This window comes from Leptinotarsa decemlineata, unplaced genomic scaffold (assembly GCF_025532065.1).
Source record: "Leptinotarsa decemlineata unplaced genomic scaffold, Ldec_3_MD MMD2_tig00026294_RagTag_RagTag, whole genome shotgun sequence".
Lineage (NCBI taxonomy): Eukaryota > Metazoa > Arthropoda > Insecta > Coleoptera > Chrysomelidae > Leptinotarsa > Leptinotarsa decemlineata.
The window spans coordinates 7,794,283-7,819,309 of record NW_027412674.1 but is presented as its reverse complement, the minus strand read 5'-3'; the positions used below and the strand labels follow the sequence as shown (position 1 = coordinate 7,819,309).

The window sequence follows — 25,027 nt, the reverse complement described above, 5'->3', positions numbered from 1 at the left end:
TTTTGAACAGATTTCACCTATAGGAAATTGACTTGCAGAATTCGAAAAAAAATTCATTATTTCACGGTGAAAGAAGTACCTGTTGTGAATTAATTTCACATCTAGTATTGAAGTTGAGAGTATTTATTGTTTTATATAGTTACCATTATTGTTGTCAGTTTTGTTTTTGATTAAAAAGCAGAAAAGTCAAATAGAATCTTATTTTGCCGAAAATAAGTAGTTTGCCCAAACATTTTGGTCCTTCGAGTTTTGTTCAGTACCTTTTCGAGTTGAAGACGCATTCTAAAAAGGAAATTATTGATTGCTGTCAAATTTGTAAAACCCCAATTGAATGATGTCACGAGAGGAAGGTGCTGTTCGAAGAACTAGCAGAGCCACTGCTGGAATCCCGCCGTCGAAATATACGCCAAATGAATCAGTTGAGTCATCAAAATCTATCAAGTCAAGTAGATCAACTGCAAGTAAATTGAAAATATTGAAGTTAAAGAAGTTGCAGGCTGAAAATCAACTACAGAAAGAATTAGAAGATAGGCAATTGAAATTCGAACAACAAAAATTAGAACATTTAGAACGTGAAACTGAAAGAGAGCTAGCTATTTTGGAGATTCAAACGTCTATAGAAGCAGAAAAATCTTCAATAAGATTTGAAAGTAGTAGTGAGCAAAGTGAAAGTGTGGAAAGTAGCATACATCAAAAAAGCATTGAAAGAAGTAGCAAAATGAATTCTCTTCCATACGCCAAGTTATCAGATATTTCAATAGAAAATACTCATGTCAAAGTTGTTGACTGGTTATTGGAAAATAGTTTTCCGTATTCAAAGCAGTCAAACCCAGAAACCGAAAAATTAATGAATGAACCTATCACAACACATCAGTTTATGAAAGAATTCACTTCAGCAATGACAGATGCTTTCAAATCAGTAACCAAACAAAATCAAATCCACAACGAATCTTCTAAGGTATCCTGCAGGAATGTTGTGGGGAAAGAACTTCCTTATTTCTACGGAAATGTTGAGGATTGGCCGATGTTTATTTCTCTATATCAACGATCCACTGAAACATGTGCTTACTCTGAAGAAGAAAATTGGTCTACCAACTCCTCAGATTTTCACAGAGCTAACGGTTGAAGAATTTGAAAAGGCTGAACTTGAAATTATTAGGCAATCACAAATGAGTTGTTTCTTCGAAGATATTCAGAGACTCAATCGTATGAAGAATCCTAGAAAACAAAGTCGTCTTCGAAATTTGAATTTATTTATCGGCCAAGACAATATTTTGAGACTAAGCGGACGATTGGATGAAGCACAACACCTAGATATCAAAATGAGACAGCCAATTGTTCTGAATTCAAGAAACTGGATGACCAAGTTGTTGATAAGACATTATCATAAACTGAATTATCAGGGAAGAGAACAAATCATAAATCATTTGAGGGAAAGATTTTGGATAATCAACGTTAGATCAGCAGTTAAAGCTTGTATATCATCCTGCAGTATATGTAAGAAGAAAAACGCCAGGGTTGAAACTCAGCAGATGGGACTAATTCCCGACTTTAGGACAGTACAACAATGCAGGCCATTCATGATTACAGGCATGGATTATTTTGGCCCAATGACAGTAACAATTGGTAGAAGGAAAGAAAAGAGGTACGGGGTTATCTTCACCTGTATGTCAACGAGGGCAATTCATTTAGAACTGGCTTCTTCCCTTACTACGGATTCTGCCACAATTGGTAGAAGGAAAGAAAAGAGGTACGGGGTTATCTTCACCTGTATGTCAACGAGGGCAATTCATTTAGAACTGGCTTCTTCCCTTACTACGGATTCTGCCATCATGTCAATTCGTAGATTCATTTGTAGAAGAGGTAATCCATCAGAAATACACTCTGATAATGGATCAAACCTCTGCGGAGCTGAAAAAGAAATGAAACAAGCCATCAAAGAACTAGATTCAAACCGAATTCAACAGTTTTGCTGCATTCGTCATATAAAATGGTTCAAGAATCCACCGGCAGCAAGTCATATGGGAGGAATATGGGAAAGAATGATTAAATCTGTTAAAAGTGCCCTAAAAGTAATTCTTACCCAACAGAGCCCAAAAGAAGAGATTTTGCATACTCTTATAGTTGAAATTGAGTATACAGTGAACAGCCATCCCTTAACTTATGTGTCTTCTGATCATCAAGATGTGGAAGCTTTGACACCCAATCACTTCCTTATTGGAAAGTCCAATGAAGTGAATCCACTAGGTATTTCTGCTGATACAAATTCACATCTTAGAAAACAATGGCGAGTGGCACAAAGATATGCGGACCTTTTCTGGAAACGGTGGATACGAGAATATGTACCCTCGCTGATAAAGAGAAGCAAGTGGCAGTTCAATAGTAGCGATGTTGCAGAAGGAGACATCGTCATTATTGCGGACGATAGTTTTCCCAGAAACTCATGGCCAAGAGGAAAAGTTACGCGAATTTTTCCTGGTCCCGATAGCAGAGTACGGGTAGTCGAAGTGACTACAGCAACAGGAGTTTATCGTCGTCCTATCACAAAAATCATTTTGTTGAAGCCAAAGCAGTAATTTGCGAGCCCCGGAGGATGTTGTGAATTAATTTCACATCTAGTATTGAAGTTGAGATTATTTATTGTTTTATATAGCTACCGTTATTGTTGTCAGTTTTGTTTTTGATTAAAAAGCAGAAAAGTCAAATAGAATCTTATTTTGCCGAAAATAAGTAGTTTGCCCAAACAGTACCAGAGTGTCATGAATTCGTTTTAAAATGCATCTCCAGATGACGCAAGTTTGGCAAATATAGAAAACAATTTGGTTTTGAATGTAGTTAAAACGGATCCGTGAAATTGATCAAATTGGTTGATGAACAACGAAAACAATTTCTGACCTTTGTTATTATTAGTGCTGCTTCTCTTCTCGGCCCGCAGGGGGTATAGGCCGATACTTTGGAAACCACTGTTCTTACTAGCGTAAAATAAAAAGAAATAAATCTCGGCTAGACACACGTCTAAGGCCGTCATCCTCGGCTGGTTACCTTTACCCGGAGTCCACAATTTTCAGGCCCACGTAACATCACTTAGGGCTAAATCAAACTAATCATATCATGTCTAGTCCTGTGTATCATATTGATAAATTATAGTTTTTAATAGTCCAAGGACATGCGAGGGTGTTTATCGCTTATAGCGTGATAGTAGTCAGGGATACAGTGACTTTAAAACAACTTGCAGAAATATCGTTCGAAGGGAATAGAGCAAAAATCGAGATTTTTCTCAGAGTTCATGGGAAAGTTACATTTAGAATTGCGTTTTCCACAGGACGCAATTTCATTTCTTCAATGTGTAGAGGAGGTTACTATAAGCTTAGGTTCAAATTTGTGAGGTTGTAACACTTGTCCCCACCGTCTGCCATCTAACAACCCTACAGAAAATATTATGGGACATTATTTGTAGCAAATTTATTTCTATTATTTTTTATCGTCAAATGGAGAATAATTCTAGAGATATTTTCTCAAGTTTGAAACTCAACCTAATGGACTTGTTTCATGATTTTTGGTTTACAGTTCATTTGATAGTAATTTCAAATTGAAAAACAATGTACTTTGTTTCAGCTTTCTAAATACCGTTGTTCTCCCGTAATTAATTATTGAAAATCGGATTTTCTAGGCCCGTGACGTCACGGGCCTAGTCCCGCTTGTTGTTCAATTGACCAATAGGAACAATACAAATAATCAACATTGCCAAATCGTAAAATTTACGGAGTGTATGAACAGTTTAGGATTCATTCGTGATTCAAAACAAAATCATAGTCACTTTCGACAACTAAATCTAAGAAACTAGTGCAAGAAATGCATTGGAAGAGAAAATTAACTATACATTGAATCCAAACATCACAAAACGCTATAAAAACGCTATTTTGAAAATATTTCCGGCAGTAGACATTTTCATATTGATATCACAGAAATTTAAGTAAGTGTATATGAACCCGTTAACTTTTAAATTAATGAAAAAATTCTCCACTTGAAATAAAATGTACCTACTCAAAAACCATGGTTGGAAATGACCCAACCTACCTTTTATAAAGGGAAACGTTCTTTAATTAGAAAATTGTAACAAACAAATCGGATTATAACAGTTGAATTCACACCGAGTTGACAACAATAACAACAAAAATGGCGTCTGTCGAAATGGATAACTATACTTTTAGTTCTGTGATTGGATATTAAAAACCAAAACACTCGGCAACACCGCTGTAGACACGATGAATTTTATTGGTTAACAGACACGCGGCCAATTTGAACTCTTGCTTCTCAAATTGTTCTTTTTTCTGCAAATATAAAGAGATCTTGGGACCGATTAGGCTTGATGAGTATAATATACTTCTAAATCGATCAGTTTATAAGCAACCAGTATCGTTTTCAATAGCATGAAACAAGCCCATTTATGGTGTTGAATTTGAAAGGAAAAGGTCAAAATTATATGAATCGAATGGGGATAAGAAGTTGGAAGAAGTAGTCGTTTCTGGAGCTGTTGAAAATAATCCTCAAACGTCAACGCGAAGTTTGAAAATATCAACAGGCCTACCAAGAACTGACGTTACTTTGAAAAAAAACACAAATTCAAGCCATACAGAATCAGAAGAGTTCATCAGACCAGGAGTTTTGGATCGCCACATGGCTCTTTGCTAGTGGTTCCTGGAAAGTTGTAACCAAGTGCGTGATATTTCGTTCAATGGTATTTGGACAGATGAAGCTTATGTGAGCAGTACCGGCATTTTCAACTGCTTCAATTCTTATACTTGGGCACAACAAAATCATCATTCTTTTGTGGAGCAGAGAAGTCAAGGAAAATTTGGATCAAGTGTGTGGGCAGGTTTTTTCAGGTGGTAACGGCTCGTTCACTTGTAATGGCACTCTCACAACTCAGAGGTATTTTTTAAGGCTAAATGTTGAGCTCAGAAAAATATGATTCCAACAAGACGGGGCTTTGCCTCGCAACACTGCAACTGTCACCAATTTTTCGGCGGCAAATTTTGGTAATGATTGGATAGTCAACCAAGAACGCAACCGTTGGCCGGCCAGGTCACCCGACCTAACGCCTAAGGACTTTTACCTCTGGGGATGGTTGAAAGATTTAACTTTTAAATTGCCGATCAATTTTAGATACGAATTGGAAGCGGCAGTGATGCAGAATTTTGTTTCTCTCACTCCTATTGAACTAATTAATTCGACAAAAAACGTTCAGATGAGGTATCGCCTGTGTGTAGAAGACGCTGGTAGACATTTCGAACACCATCTCTGGAGAAATATATTTCAATGTCTGTTCTGTATCATTATTATTATTATTGTTGCAGTTTCACTTATCATTAATGAATATAGTATAAATCAGCTTTATTAAAACTATGCTATAGTTACTACTGCGAAAAGGTTTCTTAACATTTGATGTTTTCTACTGAACAATTTCTTTCTGTTTTATACTACTATAAAAGTGTGCGTTTCAAAGTCTACATGAAAAAACCTAAAAGCTCTATATTTTAAAGATGACTCTAGCGAAACATCAAGTGTGCTACATTTTTGGAAAGGTAATATTTTAGGCTCTATCGAAATATACTGGAGTGTTCATAATTTAATTTGATTCAATAACATGAGACAAAAGTAAACAGTTATAAATAATGAAATTTGAACCTCACACTACTAAAATATGAACTCGGCCCTTTCTGCTTTGTACTCAATATTATTGCATTTCATATTATTATTTTTGTCAATATTTGTATCTCCTTAGTTCCTCAATAACATAGTATAATGTGTAAAACTTAATTATTTGTTATCCTCATAAATAAGTATGAACTTCCGTGATCTGTCTGTATGTGGTTGTTTGTTTCTTAACTTTTTTGTAACCTTTGATTTTGTCTATCAATGCGAGAATGTATGACATTGATATTTTATTATATTTTATATTTTTTTAGCCATTACAACAAATTGTTTTACGTGAGTGATTGTGATTGTGTTATATGTAACATTATTTTATTATTTGTATTTGTTACTTTAACCACACACAGGGTTAAACCCTCAGTGGATTTTCAATTAATTCATCATTAACTTCAAGATATTTAATCTATTTTGTATGCAACATGGATGAATACATATTATTATTATTATTATTTTCCAACGTAGTGTGCGCTGGTCAGGCCGTATCCCCCGAAGCCACGATACATTCGGGAGGGCGCGCCAGCATTATCAACCAATGACCACTACCCTTCTGTTCTGCATCTCACTATTGCCATTATCCGTTGCGCTCAGAAATACTCGAGGGTATAACTGTGGCACCCCCAGAAACCGGAGGCACAAGATCACCCATTTTATATGAATGATCTTAAACTTATGCCTCTGGAGAGAAGGATCTCCATCAGTCCTTGAGGGTGGTGGAAGAGTACACGCATGCTATCGGTATGAAATTTGGGGGAGACAAATGTGCAATGGTCCATCTCAAAAGGGGACGATGCGGGGATGTGCAGCTCGTAGATGGAAGCATTCCACACCATCTGGATGCCGGAGAGACGTATACTTACCTCGGGGTGGAACAACGCCACTGACAAGAGGTAACAGCAGTGAAGAACTCTCTCCGCGGGAAGTATCAGCACAAACTTCGACAGATCTGGTCATCGGAACTGTCGGGGAAGAACAAAGTTGTTGCAACAAATATGCTTGCCGTTCCAATCTTACTCTACTCGTTTGGAGTAGTGAAGTGGACTCGGGAGGAGCTGTGTCAACTCGACGTAAAGACCCAACAAATGATGCATTTCTAAGGGAGTTTGCATCCCAAATCGTCCGTCCCACGATTGTATTTCCCCCGACAACAGGAAGGCCGTGGACTTTTGAGTTTGGAGTGTCTACATGACAGAATGGTACTGGATGTAGATTGTAAAGTCGTCAGGAGTTCGGATCCCCTTCTGTGCATGGTCCGGGACCATGAGAGAGCAGGAATTGAAGCATTTCTCCTTAGGGCAGCTGCCCGAGCAGCTGATGAGCTCGGTTTAGTTTTCGACACTGAACGAGGTGACCACAACTCTGTAACCGAGTTGGAACCCGTTCAGCAAAAATAAAAGCCGCAGAGATCACCTCACTTCTGCGGAAACACAAGGATAAGCCAATGCATGGAGTCTTCTTCAATAACATTGGAGACCTTGGTTTATCAAAGCGCCTGACTTTCGCTTTCTTCAGGTCGAGTGGGCTGAAGTCGGAAACTGAGGGGTTCATCATGGCTTGCCAGGATGGTGTTTTCAACACCTCAGTCTACAGCAGTCGAGTGATGGGTATAGAGGTTCCTGACACAAGGTGCAGGGCCTGCTGCTAGGCGCCCGAGACCCTAATGCACTTGTTATCAGCATGTCCAGCATATGCAGTCTCGGCCTATATCCATCGACATAACGCGGCCCTAAGAGTGCTATATTACCATCTGCGGCACTCTTACTGTATTGACGAGACACCTGTTGCCCTACGCTCCGGGGGATATTGAATCCGTTGTGGGGAACGAGAAGTGCCGAATTTATTGGAACTATTCGTTCCCCACTCTCAGGCTCATACAAGCTAATAAGCCTGATATAGTCCTTCTCGACCACCAGAGCAAGACGATATTTGTCGTGGAGTTTTCAGCTCCAGCTCCTTGCTCAGGGCACATGATTCTCGGACCCAATGATCACTTACACCACGGTGTGGGGTAGGTGATCATTGGATTCTACCAATCTCTTTGGACAGGATTCAATAGCATAGATATGCTTTCGAAATACAGTCGCATAGGTTCCTAGGCAGGTTGATATTTCTGTCCTGGGTCTGCGACTGAAAACACCTGCACCAGAGCCTGAAGTTGTTTGTGATCCAGGAGGAATAAGTTCCTTGTTTTAAATTTTAACATTCATCAAGAACATTTGGTTAATTTATGCAATAGTTATAATATTCTTGGGAAAGAAATTTTTTGGATTTCTACTACTCCATCTTGATACAAAAAAGAAAGATGAAGGAGTGTTCCAAAGAAAGGAAGGAAGTAACTCTATACATGGATGTGTAGATCATGCAAATAAGTAACTTTCAGACACGAACTGAAAGAAAGTCCTCCTGAAACAGCTACTTTCATATAAACATTGAATTATACGAAAGAAAAAATTCTTTCGAAACAAATACTTCTATATGAATACTGAATTATACAGAAGATACTTTTCTCTACTCAGTTCGTATTTCAAACACTCGTTGTGGAATAAAAGTCAGATATCATTCACATGAGTTCTACTTTAAATGAATGGTAACAAATTGCACTTACATAGAACACTGCCATCCTCACTGGTACACACCGATGTTTCGCCTTAAGACACTTGCCCCAAGGCTCTTCAGTACCAAATTGGATGATAATATTATAGAAAATACACACACACCATTCATGAATTACGATTTTTTAATGTCACGGAATAAGCTTGATCTGCTTATGTCATCGATGACATCGTAATGACATTCATTCACCTATTTGATTTAATCCCAGCCAAGAGGAATCTTATTTGAATTGAAGGGGTTATATTTTTTAGGAGTGATTAATTTTTGGGAACGAAAGTTTTGGCTTTCTACTACTCCATCTTGATACAAAAAAGAAAGAGGAAGCTACGGTTTTAGCGAAAGGCGCCTAGAAATAAAAATGTTTGTGAAAATTTCGTAATTATTATCATGGATAGCATTATTAATTTTCATCAAGTAACGGGTCAGTCCATCAACAAGTTGTATATATTTGCAACATTTTTGTAACCTTCGAGTTTTGACCCCTTTATCGATGTCATTTGAAAATAACGATGATTGTATAACAAGTTTTATCTCTATTCGGTTAGTTATTCATTGATGTAATATAATATCAGTAAGGAGTTATCTGTTTTATTGGCCTTGGAGTTAATTCGATTCCCATTTGACAATTATAGCAATAAGTCTGCCAAAATATTAAACCAACCACTCAAATTTGGCGCTTGATTGGTAAATCATGCAAACCAAATGAACGATAAGCATGATGATAAATTAAGAAGCGGTCCAGAAGTAATTGCGACAATGATCAGTCAGTAACATCTATAAATAACAGTGTGTATTCTTCTCGTGGGGATTTTTTACATTATGAAGCCTCTTAAAAGTTTAAGAGGAAGTGAAATACACGGCATTTAATTTTGGAAATCGAGATACAACACAAAGTACCACCTCGAAATCAACAGCATTTTCCAGTACTTGGAACTTTTTTATCAACAACAAAGTTTCTACTGTAGTATTTTTTTAATGAAAGACAAAACGAAGCAGAGAGTGGAAATGAGGTTACAAAATAGACAATATTATCTAATCAAACAAAAAGTTGTGTCCTCCAAATACCGTCAAGCAGAGATAAATTTTGCATCATTCATTTCCGTACCGAATGATAAAAATGCAAAAGAGTCGTAAGGAGGTGGAACAATTAAAAATAATTTCCAGTGAACTGGATGACTTTATCAGCAAACACGAGCGTAGAAGAACTAAAATGATTCTTTGGTGCTTACCATATTTAATTGGACCATGATAGTAAAGTAAAAAATTTTGAAAAAAATATTGGACTTTAGGATGAAAAACCATGACCTCACTTAATTATAATTTCATATACACTGACGCATCAAACGAAAATCAAAAAGTAGGGTTTGGGGTATATATCATTATAACATTATTAGCCCCAATCAACATGATTTCATGAAAGGATGTTCAACCACCACGAATCTTGTAACAATCACTCAATGTATTGCTGAGAGTATTGATTGTCAGTCTCAGACTGATGTCATCTACACTGATTTTTCTAAAGCGTTCGACAGACTTGACCATCCTGCTCAACAAGCTTTCGACTTTTGGGTTATCCAATGAATCAATTACACTCTTCAAATAGTATTTTTACAACCGTAAGCAGTACGTCCAACTCAATGGTCTCAAGTCTATCGAATATATAGCCACATTTGGTGTACCACAAGGATCAAATCTAGGACCCCTACTATTCAATATGTTCATTTATGATATCGGAGCTGAGATTGATGTCAATTTCCTTTTATACGCAGATGACTTGAAACTCTATAACAAATAACATGTTCTAATGATTGTGAACGTCTCGCCCTGAATTTAAATCGCGTTGCTACATAGTGTCGAACGAATAATCTATCTCTCAACATATCTAAATGTGATGTAATGTCTTACTCACTGAAAACCAAAGTGAATTTACACAACTACGTCATAAACAATCAAGTTCTGGAGCGTCCTGACACACTCACTGATCTAGGTGTTACTTTTGATTCATCCCTCTCTTTCAATAAACATATTGACACTACTCTAACAGCAGCTTATCGCATGTATGGATTCTTAGTTAGGAATACAAAAGACTTTGAAAAAGCTTCAACATTGAAATTACTTTATTTCACTTTTGTTCGATCTAGGCTGGAATATGCATCTGTCGTGTGGAGTCCCTACCATCAGGTTCATATAAATCAACTAGAAGCCCTACAGAGGCGCTTCCTAAAATATATGTCTTTTAAACACTTGAAGGCACGTATCCTACTGTAGGAATACCTATTATGAATTGCTTGTAACTCACAATTTTTGTAGTCTCGAGGTGAGGCGTAAATATTATTCATTTCTTTTTTTGTTCAAGGTCATAACCAATATCATCACCTACTCAACTACCAGATTATACAAATCAAAAGACATTTCTTAGCTAACTGACAGTTCTGTTTTTATTTTTTTATTTATATAGATTCACAAATTATATTATGTAAGTACATATTTGTAAATGCCACTGTCACTCCCTATTCTGTAATTGCGTTCATCCTGTAGAATAGTGCATGAAATAAATGAATAAATAAATAAATATATCCCAAATACCGAATACTTATCTGTAAGAAGAAGACTATATGACATAATAAATATTTGTGATGCTGAGCTAATAGCAATACAGAAAGAAATAATGGTATGTGTAGAAAAGCAGTGCATGAAATAAATGAATAAATAAATAAATAAATAAATATATCCCAAATACAGAATACTTATTTGCAAGAAGAAGACTATATGACACAATTAATATATGTGATGCTGAGCTAATAGCAATACAGAAAGAAATAATGGTATGTATAGAAAAGCAGTACATGAAATACATTAAAATAAATAAATAAATAAATATATCCCAAATACAGAAAACTTATCTGCAAGAAGAAGACTATATGACATAATAAATATATGTGATGCTGAGCTGATAGCAATACAGAAAGAAATAATGGTATGTATAGAAAAGCAGTTAAATAATACCTATGGAAGTAAAAATAGATGGAAAGATTATTATGGCTATTCCTAAACAAAAAATATTTAAGGAATTCAAAAGCCAGTGGAAAATAGATATAAAAACAAAAAGTATTACATATCTTGAAAAAATGTGGTATAGTCGATTTCCCTATCAAAGCAAAAGACATATTACAACCATAATCAGGAAGAAAACACGTCATTGTTTAACAAAAAAACATTTATACCGAATTCAAATAGAAGACATATTGTGAATGTGGGCAAGAGGAAATTTTGGAACATATTTTTTTCGAATGTCTAATCAGTATTCTACCAGAAATGGATATTTATCGAATATTTATAGAAAATGAAGTGAATCCTCCCTAAACTTCCTAACAACGTGATGAAGAAAAGAGAGTAGTATACAAAGTAATAATGTAAATATTCAAAAAAAATTCAAAAATATATATTATGTGGGTGTCCCATCTTTAACATTTTCCATCTTGAGTTCTTTTTATCCGAGGCAACATTTCAGTTTGTGTTGAAGCTTTATAGCTGCCCAGAAGCAAGAAGAGTCCATACCTTCTATAAATAACGTCTAACACACAGAAGAATACATTGAAGAGGAGATGGACTAATAGAGAAAACAGATTAACAAGAAAAAATGCAGTACAATATTGTGTAAAACAAGACTCGTGTAATCCCCGGACAAAGTTTTTGTTACAGTCAACACTGTAATGAAAAGAGAACTGGTCATAATAGCGCCAAACCTGGAAGCTGGGACCAAAACTAAGACGAAGATTCTTTGGTGTTTATTGTTTACTGGAGAAAATGAACGAGCCGTACCGTTTGGGCTGAAAACTTCGTAGTTTAGCATTGATAAAATTTGATTTTACTATTCATTATAGTTGCCGTCGAGGATGACACGGAAGTCTGGAATTCACGAAATGAGCTGTAAGCATTGCGATGAGAAATACGTTGGTCAAACTAAACGGACTTCAATAGTTCGCTACAAGGAACATGTTTCACATATTCGGTTTCATAGACCAGATAAGTCCAGTGTTGTTCAACATACCATAGAGAATGGCCACAAAGAATGAGTGAGGAATGTCTGGTACACGAAAACAAGTTGCCTTCGAAAGTTTAGAAATAAAAAAATGTGGAATATATGAACGATGTCAACGGTCCCATTCCTAACAACTCTTTATTCGCATGCATACGCAATAATAAGTAGAAAATAGATACATCAAGTAGATAATAACGTTTGTAACAATAACAAAATACAAGGAATGCATTCAATAATACTCATTTAAGGTAAGTATTTGTCTAAATGCATATAAAAACGTCAACATAGATGTTAGAATTAGGCTAACATCTTCTAATTATGCTAACTTGATAAGCTAAATGCGAGTTGGGAAACAGATTAAATAATTAATGTTGGAGAATATCATGTATTCTCTATTTTCTAATCAGGAACTGGGTGCAGTCGAAAAAGGACACCAAAATACGAGTAAGATGTTTAAATTTGTTTATTTGCCGACGTTTCGACACTTTTCATTAATGTCTTTCTCAAAGCCCATTCATAGTGATCATATGGTAGAATTTAACATTAACTGTATACATGATAGAGTTTTGATTCTGAAGACTTCCTCTGATACTGATAGAAAATAATGCTTTAAAACTAATCCTTGTCTTCGTTCCCTTGACGAAACCTCTCTGCGCCACGTTTGAGTAGAAATGAACAGCGGTAATTGTAAGAAGAATCAAACAATATAAAAACACTGGAATTTCTGTTTCGGAATCATGGCTTATATATCGTCCATCTATTATAGGGTTATAGCTTTTGACAAAAAAATATGAACTGAGTAATTACACCATGTTTTATTCATCTCAGCTATGGCATCAGATTAATGTCGAAAATTTGTAAGTGGTTCACCATTCATTTGGATAACTAACCTCTTTATTCGCTCTTTTTCCATAGTCCGTCTTGTCAAAATTCGCTCAAGACCGATTCCCTAAATTTTACAGTGATACAGGAAACATATGCAAGTATTTTGACATATTATGCAAATCCAGGTTCCGCCACTGGGTGATGTCACGTGCCAGATAGTTTATTGGAAGCAGATAGCGTGGGTGATCCGTAGGATGTGAATGCTGGAGATATGTATCCACCCACAACAATTCCTCTTCGAAATTCATGAATGGTTTCACTTTTACAATGAAATCGGATTCAACTTTTTGTTTGAGTTTTCGACAAGAACTAAAAGTGTATGGATAATAGTCTGATAATAATCTTTCGAAGAAAAAAAACTGTATCCAAATATTGTGAAGTAACTTTTTTCATTATCGAGTTGAATGTAAAATTATATACTTCTATCATAACCAGCCACTTATATTTTAAAAGAGGTACTTGAAAATGTTTACTGAGAGATGCGAGGATATTCTGGAACATAATCAGGACCAATAAATAATTGTAACGTCAACAAACATAATGTTAACTGTCATTTGAAAAATATCACTCCAATTAATCAAGTATCAAATCAGAAATAAGCCATATTATTCACTGAAAAATCCTGCTTTTTGTTTATAACAATTCATGCTGCCTAATATTCAAGAATATATCAAGAATTTTTTTCTTTCGTGTAATTCGATATTTATATGAAAGTAGCTGTTTCAGCAGGACTTTCTTTCAGTTTGTGTCTGAAAGTTACTTTTTTGCATGATCTACACATCCATGTATAGAGTTACTCATTTGCAAATTGATTACTTTCTTCCTTACTTTGGAAGATTCCCTCATCCATTTTTTGTATCAAGATGGAGTAGTAGAAAGCCAAAAAGTTTCTTTCCCAAAAATATCAATGATATTCCTCAGTTTTTCCAAAAAATTCCACAATTCACTCAATAAATAATCTTGAAGAAATGTATATTTAAAAAAAGGACTGAAAGTGAATTTGGCGAAATTTTCCTTCGCCAGAAATATAATTTTATGTTCGCAAATTTGGCAGTCATTATCAATGATGTCATTGAGGCTAGTTAAATCGAACAAAGGTTTAGGTTTGATAATATATTCAGTAATAGATAACATATCCTTCTTCAATCTCTTGTGAATAGTATCCACGAAACCATTCGGGCAGTGAAATTTTTACAGCAAGTTTATTCTTAAATACATTCGTGTAAAAGCATTAGTGACACGTTTGTTCTTTCCAGTATACCTATTGCGAGTTTTTGAACGGTCGCTGTCTTTATAGTAAACTAGTAGTAGTTGTCCGCGGTTTTGCTCGCGTAGAATTTTAGTTTCGTGACAGACCACTTCAAAGAAATACCTACAAAATTTTTTTATTAACCCAAAACTTCAGGTTTCTAACTTCAAAACTGAGGAAATTGAATACAATCTTCAAATCCTTATTTTCCCCCTCTGGAGGTGGACATTGCTGACTCTCTTTCTTGATGTATATTTACGGTATACAAAGAACCTACCTGCATATTTCATGATTTTTGGTTCAGTAGCCGGCAACAACTAGTAATTTACATTTTTACTTCAAAAATACAGAAACTAAAAAAATATGCCAACTGCACTAAGTAATGAATAGCTTCTAGAATCAATGTTTGTTTAAAGGTGATTGACAATGTTTCTTGATGAATTTCACTAGTTCGGACTTACATTGTCTACTATATAAAATTATTTGAAATCCCTGAAACAACTAAAAAAAGAAGAATTGAAAATGAATAGCTGAAAATAACAATTATATTAACCAAAATAAACCTGAAATGAAATAATAGTGAAATAAAATACAAGTAAAAATAGAACAATCGAATAAATAAAAATGAAGAAATGAAAAAAGAAAATAAAAATAAAAATAAAAAGTGGAGAGATTCCAAGTCACGTTAGTTCACGACGTTTCGATTGTTAGTATCTACAATCGTCTTCGGGTGATGACTGGACTGATTCCTCCGAGAGATGACTATTTATAGGTCGTTCGAGTACTTTCACTTATCCCCGCTTTCCATTTTCCGCTTCACTGGTTCCGTGGGAGATGACCGTTTTGGCGGGAGTTGGCCATTTTTCGCTTGATGATGGGTTTCCATATGTTGCGTATGTCTACGCTGGCTTGGCTGACCACTCGATGCTGTGTTGATGGGTCCAAACATTGTCTGCTATTCTTGATTTGCTGGTTTCCCCTCGCTGTGTGTGTTTCTTGTGCTCGGCAATGCGAACATTCAATGGCCTCTTAGTTTCACCAATATAGGATTTTCAGCACTCACAGGGTATCCGGTAAATGCAATTCTTGGAATCGCATTCCGCGTTTGGTGGCGTGGTTTTCGTGAGACTGCTACGGATAGTGTTACCGTCACAACCAGTACTTGCACTTCCCTACATCAGAGGATTATCGGAGAGGATAAGAAGAATTGGTTCCAAGTACAACATCAGAACCTGCTTCAGATCCGGTAACACTATCCGTAGCAGCCTCACGAAAACCAGGCCACCAAATGCGGACTGCGATTCCAAGAATTGCATTTATCGGATACCCTGTGAGTGGAAAATCCTATATTGGTGAAACTATGAGGCCATTGAATGTTCGCATTGCCGAGCACAAGAAACACACACAGCGAGGGGAAACCAGCAAATCAGGAATGGCAGACCATGTTTGGACCCATCAACACAACATCGAGTGGTCCCAAGCTGAGATCTTGCACAGAGAGGAACATTGGTTTAGGAGAAAATTCAAGGAAGCCGCATACATGTTGTCCAACAACGTATTCAGCCAAGCCAGCGTAGACATACGCAACATATGGAAACCCATCATCAAGCGAAAAATAGCCAACTCCCGTCAAAACGGTCATCTCCCACGGAACCAGTGAAGCGGAAAATGGAAAGCGGGGATAAGTGAAAGTACTCGAATGACCTATAAATAGTCATCTCTCGGAGGAATCAGTCCAGTCATCACCTGAAGACGATTGTAGATACTAACAATCGAAACGTCGTGAACTAACGTGACTTGGAATCTCTCTACTTTTTATTTTTATTTTCATTATCTTTTTTCATTTCTTCATTTTTATTTATTCAATTGTTCTATTTTTACTTGTATTTTATTTCACTATTATTTCATTTCAGATTTATTTTGGTTAATATAATTGTTATTTTCAATTCTTCTTTTTTTAGTTGTTTCAGGGATTTCAAATCATTTTATATAGTGGACAATGGAAGTCAGAACTAGTGAAATTCTTTTAGAATCAAATTATGTTACCTATAAAGAAATTCGCAAAACTAACACAACCGTTATCGACGTCTGCCCTGTCGCGTCTGCCCGCGTTCGGATCGCGTTCTCGGCGATGGCGCTTCATTACTTAGACCGCCCCTTCACCCACGCGCATCGTCATCTTACAGTAGAAGCGACGCATAATGATTTACTGCGTTGCGTCAAGTTAATCTTATCGTGATAACTTTCAAACGATTCGTCCAAATTACTCAGTGTAAAAGACAAAGTTTATCTATATTAAATACTGAAAACATCAATTGCATCAATTTTCATAAGAATTTGACAGATATTCTGAAATGTGCATTGTAATAAAGTATCCAATTTAATTGTATACGCACGATTCACATAGAAAGAAAGCAAATATTAACAGCTTTCTGAATTTGTAATAAATACACAGGGTGTTCTATTTGAAATAATCAACTTTCAATCACTTTGTCATGCAAACGAATAAACTTAATTTTTTTTACCATCCTTCATCACCTAACTCCAAACCAAATTCCGGTAAGATTTCAGCATTTTTAGAGGTCATGATTTCCGAAGGAAAACAAGAAAATTTATTCATATTTCGAAAATGGTAACAGATAGGTGTAGGGAAAAACCAAAAAATTTGTTGAGTAATTGTTGCTGATTCCAAAAATAATATTATATAAAGGGTGTTCCATTTGAAAAATTAAAGTCGCTACTACTTTCTAATGGAAGTGACGACACCGCATTGTCGAAAATATTTTAGTTGTTTTGAGAATGTCCCAATACCGAAGTTCAATCATCCTAGTAGAATAGCTCAGGAGAGCCAAGAACAAATAAATATAGTTTAAAAAACTTACATCGAACATGGAACTAAAAAGTTAAAAATGATTTCTTTTCAAATAGGTAAGCTTAAAACAATAACGAACGAGAAATACTAGTATTATTGTGGAAAAAGCGACGGGCCCTTGATATACAAAAAATATGACACCAAGCGCCCACGCTTTTTTTACAATAATACAAGCATTTTTCGTTCGGTATTATTTAAAGTTTATTAAAAAAAATACTTTTTAGTTCGATGTTCTTTGAGAGCGTGTTTTTTAGTTTTTGAACTATATTTATTTTTCATTTTTTAGTTTCGTATGCTATAAAAGCGTGTTTTTTGGTATTTGAAAACTATATTTATTGTTACTATATTTGTTGTTATTTATAAATGACCTTCCCGAACATGTGAAAGATGGAAAGGTTTACTTGTTCGCAGATGATTCCTCAATTTTGATATCTGGCCCTAACAGAGGTGATCTTATAGCAAAAACAAAAAAACGTATTGAATCAATTCGACCATTGGTGTCAGAAGAACAATTTAATAATAAACTACTAGAAGCCTGTTGCTATTCAATTCCACATATCGACTACGGGAAGAGCCACCGGTGAGAACCTGTATATAAACAGTTCATCAACCACATTTCAAAGTAGCTCCAAGTTTTTGGGTACAATCGTACAAACCTCAAATGGGACAAATGCATAGAGTCACTATTTTCCACCTTGAATAAGCACTTCTGTGCCTTAAGAAATTTAAAGAGCTGTTCAAATCAAGAAGGTCTCATGAGCGTTTACTATGCATTGGTATATTCTTCCATTAGTCATAATATTATAGTTTATGTCCCGCTACTGGTAGCAGCAGAGTCCTAATAGCACAGAAAAGAATCATACGATTGATATTCCACCTGGGTTTTCGAAAATCTTGCAGAGATGTTTTCAAAGGAGAAAGAATATTGACATTCATGAGTATCTATTTGTATAAATTATTAATATAAAATAAATAAATAATAATATTTATTTCAGAATATCAATACAAAGAATGATACAAAATTTCGATATATAATGAAATAAATATGGTTGAACTCCACGAGGGTTTCCCCTGTATGTGGAGGGGGTAGGAATAATTTCATAAGTACGGATATATTAGCAAATTAATACATATTGACACAATAACACAGTCTGCACAGTCACACACACATATTCACGATAATTATACTCACTTATATGAAGACTATTCACAATAAAACATTAATAAAATCCGAGGAGGATTACATTAAAATTTATTATGAGATTTCATTCATTAGCTTTCCGAATACACATTTACAATCAAAGGGACAGTCTATTTAGTAACGATTTTTCAGGTCAATGTACTGGTGGATTTTTTTCCCTGGTTGGGCGTTTATCCAGGCAATCAATTGCTTGTGAAATGAATATATAGAATTTACTAATTTCAGTTCATTAGGTATCATATTGTAGCATCGAGGAGCCAAATAGGTGTAATTTCTCATTAGGGTGTTCTTTTCGGGTCTAGGTGTTGTGAGTATATAGTTCCTATTTCGAGTATCATGTACATGGCTACTACTAGTCGCCGTTGTTTTGTTTTTGTGTAGATTAAGAACTATTTTCAAGAAGAATAGCTGTCTGACATCCATTACTTTGGTTTCATTATATAACAATTCCGTTGGATAGTCTTGTGGCTTACGGAAAATAACTTTGAGAATTCTCTTTTGTATCATTTCCAGCGGAGACAGATGATTGGAATATGCTGCTCCCCATGCAATTATACCGTAATTAATGAGGCTTTGTACAAGGGCATAGTATAGTGTTCTCATTTGTTGGATGTTGAGAATATTATTGTAATACCTCATTCTATAAAGCACATACCGGAGTTTCTTTACAGTGGCATTTATATGGTCCTTCCAATATTTGCCTACATTCATAAAAACCATTTTATTCAAAATTCGGATGTCCACCATTACCCAACCCGTCAAAGAAACCAATTCAGATTGGAAATTGTCAACTACTCGACCTATAAAAAATCCCCAAAATATGCTGCGGCAAACTTTTTCAACATGCTACATAATGACTTGAAGAATCAGCCAAACTTGTTTAGATTCAAAACAAAATTGAAATGTTATCTGTTATCTAGATCATTTTATAGTATTTCAGAATTCATTTCGGACTGTCAATGAACTGTGTACTACCTACTTTCAGTGTTGCTTGGTTTGAAAATGTTTTTAAAGTGTTTTATTGTTTTATTATTTTAACATTGTTCTGTTTTGACTTATCAATCCAATGTAAATTGGTGTATGATCAATAAATGTCTATCTATCTATCTATCTAAACTTTGGGATCAATCAGCCGTATATTGTTTAGAAAAATGATCATTGATATTTTCCTATTCCGGAGAGGAAGCCTGAAAATCTGCTACCAAGCCCAAGGCGCGCAAAAGAGGGTTACAAATAAGGCAGCAGGCGCGCTTGTTAATTATAAAAAATACTTTTTTCAAATGAAGAAATACATGTGAGTTCAAATTATATCAAGGAGGTTACATACAGCGCCATCTGCCAGCGAATAGATCAAGCAATATTGTCGATATATCAAGGAGCCGTTCGATTGCGTTTCACATTCCCTACTTATTGAAAAACTAAGTTATTATGGCATAAGGGGCACTACTCTGGAACTCCTTCGTTCATATCTTACAAACAGATTTCAGTGTGTTGAGCTAAGCAATAGAAAATCTGATTTCAAAAAAATCGAGCATGGCATTCTTCAAGGTTCAATCTTGGGACCTTTCTTATTTATTGTGTATATGAATGACTTATGTCACGCCATGACACCTACTAAATGTTTTCTATTCGCTGACGACACAACAATTATTTGCTCAAGCAAGTCTTACACTAACTTGAAAGACTCCGTCATCACAGTACAAAACTCAGCTAAGCTTTGGTTCGCGAAGAATAAACTCAAATTGAATGAAAGAAAAACCCAAAATTTGATTGTCTCCACAAATATAAATTATCGCGAGGGGGCACATGTATCGTTTCTAGGAATTACGATTGATGACAAATTGAGCTGGAGAAATCATCTTGACCTTGCTGTTCGCAAATTATCTTGTGCTCTCTTCGTTCTGAGAAGGTTAAAACATGTAACAAACCCTTATATTATGAGAATATCTTACTTTTTCCTTTTTCATTCTGTACTTTCATACGGTATTCTCCTTTTGGGAAACTCTACTAATGCAATTGCTGCTTTCTGATGCCAGAAAAAAGCCATACGCATCTTGGCTAACCTGGGATACAGAGACCACTGCCATCAATTTTTTATTCGTCTGGGTATTATGCCTCTGCCTACTTTATATATTTATACTGTTCTGCTAGAAATACATCGCAATGAAGATACTTTACTAAAAAACTCCGACATCCATAACCACAATACCAGATCAACTGACTTACTTAATACTCGTCATCACAGGTTATCTTTAAGCCGCAGAAACTCCCTAAATCTGAATCTATATAACATTCTCCACCACTCTATCAAAATATTGGAATTCAAAAAATTTAAATTAGTCCTAAAAAACTACCTACTAGACAATTGCTTTTATAGTACTGATGAGTATATGGACTCAGTTAGGTACTTTAAGCCTTATGAGCTATCATAAGTACGGTTAATCATGAATCTTTTATTGTATTTTAATATATATTGCACATGTCTAAATTTTAAATCTTATATTATATATTGATGATCTGTTACTAGACGTAAATTGTTCTTTTAATTATATATATATATATATATATATATATATATATATATATATATATATATATATATATATATATATATATATATATATATATATATATATATATATATATATATATATATAGCGAATAGATCAAGCAATGCTGTCGATAATTCTGTCAAATACAGATCCCGAGCTTGAGAGTTACAAACAAACATACATACATACAGGTGAAGCTAATATAAAGCGTGTAAATAAAATGAAAAAGCACGTCCAGTTCGATCAAATCTCAAGGTTTTCCTCACTGTTTTCTTCAATTACCGTGTCGTAGTGCATCGAGAGTTCTTGTCACATGATTGTACGGCCAATAAGGAGTATTATCTACGGCAATTACAGATTAACCAGTTTGATTTTCTCCAACATAATTGTATTTTGCGACCGAATTAAATATATATCAAATTGATTAGGACAACGCCTCTATTATACTTTTGAGATCAACCTGTATAGTCCACTCACTCACGGTTATGTAATAATATTTGATTTATGATGATGATTTGAATTTTATTTAGGACCACGTTCATCGATGAAGAAAACAGTTGGGTTTCATGGTGGGCGTCAGATTTACTATAAGAGGACTGGAGTCATTTGGGACATGCATTATTTGGCTAACAATGGAGATATTTTGACCAGATACTGAATGTCTCGAGATTCTTGACTGGATGATATAAGCAGTGTAATGGTTTCAACGCCGTATGCTGTAATAAATGGAACGTTATTTAAGTGTTATGGATTCCAAGAGAAAAATATACGTTTTACTACAAAGAGAACCGTTTAAGAAACTTAAAAAAAAACGCCAGTTGCGGGTGGGTATTCTTTTGTTGCGAATATTTAAATACATTACCATTCGTGAGAAATTGATTGGTGACCTTCTGATTGAGTTGCATACATAAGAGAGCCTTATACAGAGTGTTTCAAAGGCGATCCTCACTATTGGGATCTTGGAAACTATGAGAGATACGAAGATGGCTAAATTAGGGTAAAGTTGCGCGTTTACATAACTAGCAATATGCCGTTGAGACAGTTCCGAAATTTCGATTATACCCGGAGATATCCGGAAAAAACATACATTTCGGAAAATGGTTTTTATTTTTTCCTGGCTTCATTTTTCGAAGGGTTCGAATATAAAATGCACTTCCACATTGCCACTTTTTCCCTGCTACACAATGTTGTTTTCAGATTTGCTATCCAACGTTTCGTCTTCCGGCCACCATTTCCAACTTCATTTTTTTTATAGGCGCTACATTGGATTCTTTCTGTTTTGAAAAGAAGCAGATTTTACCTTTCCAATGATGTATCATAAGTTATCATTCTTTTTCGGGAAGTTGGAGATATTGAAAGTTGGAGATATTGAAAAAAATGTATTCTTATCATAATGGGCTTTGACTTTGATGTTTCTAAATTTGAATTTTAATTTGTTACACTCAATGACATTTTGTAATTGTAGAAGTCATTAAATGGCTTTCGCGAATAAAGAAAAAAGAGATATGATACAAATTTATTATAATAGGGGAGCCCAAGCGAGGATTTCGGGATTTACTAAAGCGCGGCAGATTAATATACAGGGGGATACCTTGTACCCGGTTGAGTACCTCCACCAAATATGAGCCCCATATATAAGGCCGCCTGTGAGGGATGAAGGATCAGATTATAAAAAAGAAATTGATCATCAGAAATTCTCGAGCGCGTCAGATAAAGGTGGGGCGAGTTAATTATCTGCTAAAAAGTGTATATTTCGGTAATCTGACAATTTGAGAGTGACGTGAAGAAAGGGGAGGGCAGCAAAGTTGTAAAAAAATAACGCCATTTCGACATTCTCGAGCGTAGCTAATTTTTTTTCATTTTGAAGGAAATAATTCAAGGATAACGAAAAATATATAATCTGACGATTTTTACAAGCCGAAATAACAAAAATTCGTCGATAAAGTTTAATGCGTGCAGCTGTGTGATACCTATATTTTCCTCTCCGAGTTTCTATTCCTCTATTCACTTTTTCCCTATCTAGTACTCTCTCACTCCGTCCCCACTCTGAATTCTGTTGCCATGACGTCATCACAGTTGATCACAGAGACTCGTACGTGATGAAGATGAAGATGATGATTGATTAATCAATTAATTGATGGATGTAGCCGTTACTACGTGATAGGAAATCATAATGAAGAAAAGAGTAATTGAACTTTCTATGTTTTTTACCACTTTTATTTGTAACTTACGTTACTGCAGTTTCGTCCTAAAAGGACATTTTCAAACTTATACAATACCTATATAAGGACATTCAAACTTATACAATAAATGAGTTTGAAAATGTCCGTATAGGACGAACTGTTACAAATAAAAGTGGTAAAAACATAGAAAGTTTCATTTCTCTTTTCTTCATTAATTATCATCATCATATTATATATCATTGATTATAAAAAATGATTTTTTTTTCAAAATTATTTTCATATAGGACCTAAATAGTATTCTACTTAAAAAACATACACTTATTTATTCGCATGCTATTTCCTGAGCTTTTCAATTAATTGAGTTCAAAGAATTCATTTTTTTTTAAATATTGTTTTTGTCAGATTAATCAAATCCCTCTAGATAATCGTCAGATTATGAGACAGTACGTGTAAAACATAAAGATGAACCATATATATCAATCTGACGCGCTTGAGTATTTCAAAAGACGCGCTTGAGTATTTCAAAATGGCGAATTTTTTTGCACATAATAATAATGGCCGCGAGTTTGCGTAAGATCAAAATCGTCAGATTACTGATTGAGAGCTTTTTTTTTGTTGCACTCAACATCCCCTTAGAAAATCTGACGCGCTCGATTGAATTTTTTACCTACCCTTACGTACAAGCACCCACATTATGCAAACGATCAGATTAACATACCAACATTATTGAAAATACGTAGGACATTGATGCTATTAATATCTGACGCGCTCGAGTATGTCCATGCAACAGTATTTTTTTACATATTTAAAAATCTATAGTCGCTTCCCCCACCGATGAAAAGGTATATATTATATAACATTTTTTCTTCATATCATCTAAGCTTTGCGACCTAATATGTCTCAATGACGCTCGAATAAATCCCCATTTTGCATCGTTGGCTCCCCTGCTATTACATCGGAAGTGTATTCAAACTTGTATCCCGAAAGACGACAACCACGATGTTCAAGTTATTGGATCAAAATCTCACCGAGTTTGCTTTGTTTGAAAAGCCAATAAAAAAATACGGAGACAGAATCAACAATAAAAATTTGATAAATGAGGTGTGAATGAGGTGAATTAGACAGTATGTCCCTTTCAATGAAAATAGAACTGAGAACAAATAACAATAATCAACTAAAATGTAAAGGCAAAAGTAAATCACAGCAAATGCTGGCCTTGTTCATGATAGCACAACTGTGCCCTTCTTCGAATATTATTAACTGCACGATTAAATTCCCTCCTCTTCAATCTTCCAAACTCTTTTACATTGCTGTATTGAAATAATATTTATTGATTTCATCAGGACATTCTAATATACAAACATTATTTCAAGAATATATAAATAAATAACATATAAATAACAAAAATGATGATATGATAGAAGAAAAAAGTGAATCGCATTTTTCATTGATGGAATGAGTTATAGTTCATGAGTTTTTTTTGAATTGAAAAACATTTATTGAATCTTTCAACGAAAGTGGGAGTTTGTTATACTTATTGAAACCTTTATAAAATAAAGCCTTCATCGTACTAGTCAAATTAGTTCGAGGACAGTGGAATTTTTGTGAGCTACTCGCTCTTGTTAAGTGGTTATGGATTTGAGATTTATATATACAGCATTCTTCAAAATAAGTTGGGAGTAAGTTATGTGTTAGTTTGAAAATGAAAATCATTAATA

The 25,027-nt window shown here is 35.0% G+C and overlaps 1 protein-coding gene and 1 long non-coding RNA gene across 2 annotated transcripts in view; both read right to left on the bottom strand.

Moving 5' to 3' along the window:
* Positions 1–25,027, bottom strand: part of vkg (Collagen alpha-1(IV) chain viking) — a 161,966-nt gene that overhangs the window by 47,909 nt on the left and 89,030 nt on the right. The window lies entirely within an intron of this gene.
* Positions 1,499–4,434, bottom strand: LOC141484828 (uncharacterized). The gene is made up of 2 exons (XR_012466826.1): positions 1,769–4,434; positions 1,499–1,663 (listed from the first exon to the last, which is right to left on the bottom strand). It is a non-coding gene; the product is annotated as an uncharacterized lncRNA (long non-coding RNA).